This window comes from Rhipicephalus microplus, unplaced genomic scaffold (genome assembly GCF_043290135.1).
Source record: "Rhipicephalus microplus isolate Deutch F79 unplaced genomic scaffold, USDA_Rmic scaffold_16, whole genome shotgun sequence".
Taxonomy (NCBI): Eukaryota; Metazoa; Arthropoda; class Arachnida; order Ixodida; family Ixodidae; genus Rhipicephalus; species Rhipicephalus microplus.
Genome location: NW_027464589.1, coordinates 10,012,152 through 10,014,622, shown reverse-complemented (window position 1 = coordinate 10,014,622; position 2,471 = coordinate 10,012,152). Strand labels below are relative to the sequence as shown.

The following is a 2,471-nucleotide window of genomic DNA, read 5'->3' as shown; positions in this document are numbered from 1 at the left end:
TTCTTTTTTTATGGTTTCCCTCACAAACTTTGCTTAGAGTACTGTCTATATCCTTCCATCTTCCATTTTTCACACCCCCTCTGCATCAGAACGAACCTCCTTGAATTGAACTTGTTTGGATCTCAACCCAATTAGGGAACAGGCAAACAGGCTTGACGCATCAACATACTCAAGATCTTATTGGCCGAGCAGCTCACCACCCAATGCAACATTCTTCAACATTATTATATTTTACATTTCTCCTTTCAAGTGTGCAAAAGTGGCAGAACAACGTGTCCTCGTTTGTAGCACAGCCCCAGACACTGAGCTGTGTTTTGGAGCTCTTGAAGGGGCCACACCTTAGTTTTATTACTAAAGGTGTCAATGCATAATATGTCAAGCTCGGAAGACTTGAGAGGAACCTTGAAAAAATCTCTGGCATAAGGAAGAATTCCTCCCTTGAACTCGTCTCCCATAATCTCTCCAACAAGAACAGGGCCATCCTTCAACAGGAAGCAGTCTCCAGGTAGCACTTGTTGCTGCGCCTTTTTAGCATCATTATGGGATAAGTACCTCAGTTCAGAGATCCTCCTGCTTAACTGCGAAAATGGCTTGTTAGAATATCGCAGCAACTTCATTTGTCCAAGGTAGCTTTCAAAAGGAAATGCATGAAACTGATATAACGAGCCATGCTCCCTGCACTGATCGGCAAGGTGAACAACTGTGTGTACATTGTACACTAGCTGCTTTTTTCCATATAGCTCAACAAATTCTTGCCAAAATACCTGAGCACTTCTTTCGCAAAGTCATTGTACTCAAGGTAGTGCTTTGGTGACGCTAAAATTCTGATGGCCACATGAAACATTAAAAAATGCTTGTATTGAGACACAGGCACAACAAGCTTCAAGACAATAGTCCCCACATATAAGAGAAATGTGCGGAACTCTGTTGCCTTCCATCGATTCAGTTCTTCTGTGCCCTTTGGTTTTCGCTGGAAATGCATTGGAAAGGCCTCGGATGCCTCTCGCAAGCTCTCATTTAGTTGGCAACGATGAGCTCTGCTCAGTCTATTGCTGTGGCTTTGGCATATCCAGTTTGGAGAAGCCGACGCATGACCCCTAAGCAGACAAGGTGCATGTATTCGGTTGGAAAGAATGCAACCATGTCAACATCAAGTGACAGAAAAGGTGAAGCAGCAGTATGATGGCGTTTTTTTTTTCTCTTGAGAATGAAACGATGCATCAGTCCGTGCTGGTGCATGGAGTCTGGGAAATGTGACCCTGTTTCCGACATGCTTTCCTTTTTGGATGCACCGCTCACAGGCATAATACCCAGTGTGGCCAACAATACACTTGATGTAGCTTCTTGTAGGGGCGTCGACCACCATGGCTTTAATGCGCACATGTACGTGAATGTCTCCTATGCTCAACCCCTCAGAGGTTAGCTTGGTGACTTCTTGCACAAATGGCCGCAAATAATCCTCTAGACACGGTGGCTTCCCTGCGCCGCAGTACGCACTGACAAAAAACAGCGGAGATGCCTGCACATTTGTTATGTGGCACAAAATTGGCCAGAAAGCAAGCTGGCTGCTTTTGTACAGTGGTACTCCATCAATGTTGCCTTGCAGTTTCAGTACACAAGTAAGTGCTTGCACCTGACGCAACACTTGACGGATGCCTTCTTCAAGACCGGAGTGAACAAACGAACCATTTTGCTCCACCTGAGCTTTACGCTCGGTTTTCAAAACGGTTCTTGCATCTTTGGGAAGGTCAGCGATGCCTCTACGCCAACAGAAGTTGAGGACGTCGTTAAGGCAGGCATGCGTCATATTATGCTTGCCTGCAATGAGTGCTTGCAGGCAATTCCGCTGATTCAACGGAAAGCATTGCGCTGCTCGTTAACGCTGCACCCTCGCCCGGCCCTGTGCGACTGTCTGAAGTGACGCCGTCATCACTCGATTCGCAGCCAAGCGAACTGTCTTCGTCACTTGAGCTACACTCAGGGCCGCTTTGCATACATAGCGGCACCCCTTCAGACTCTTCGCCGCACTCGACAAGATCAGCATCTTGTTCGCAAGTGCAGTCGTCTTCGCTCTCTGAAACTGCGTTGAACCGCTTGGGCGCAGGCTCATCTGCGTTGTCCATGGAAGTTTCATTTGCCTGCCTTCTGCGGCTCTCCGGCTCCGGAGGATTAAATGGTGCCACGCGAGCAGCACGCACTCCATCGTTTTGCAGGAAATCGCAACGAGGCCCCACGACAAACTGCGTGATTCCGAGTTCGCTCAGCGCCTTGTCGTACTCCCTCCTCACACTGCGACATGTCCTCCACTTGGAGGACATGATGACGAAACTAGATGATACGGACCCTAAAACCGCAACGTTTGCAAGCCACAACCCGAGCAAACAACTCAACGGTGGGGCCGGAAAATTTGCCTGAATAGGCCTGGAGCAACAAGCCAAAGGCCAGAGAGCATGGCAGAAAGGCTATTCCTG

General features: G+C 48.1%; 1 pseudogene; it reads right to left on the bottom strand.

Annotated features, from left to right (window-relative positions):
* Window positions 1-245: 245 nt before the first annotated feature.
* LOC119167793 (uncharacterized) lies at window positions 246-2,123 on the bottom strand (annotated as a pseudogene).
* Window positions 2,124-2,471: the final 348 nt, after the last annotated feature.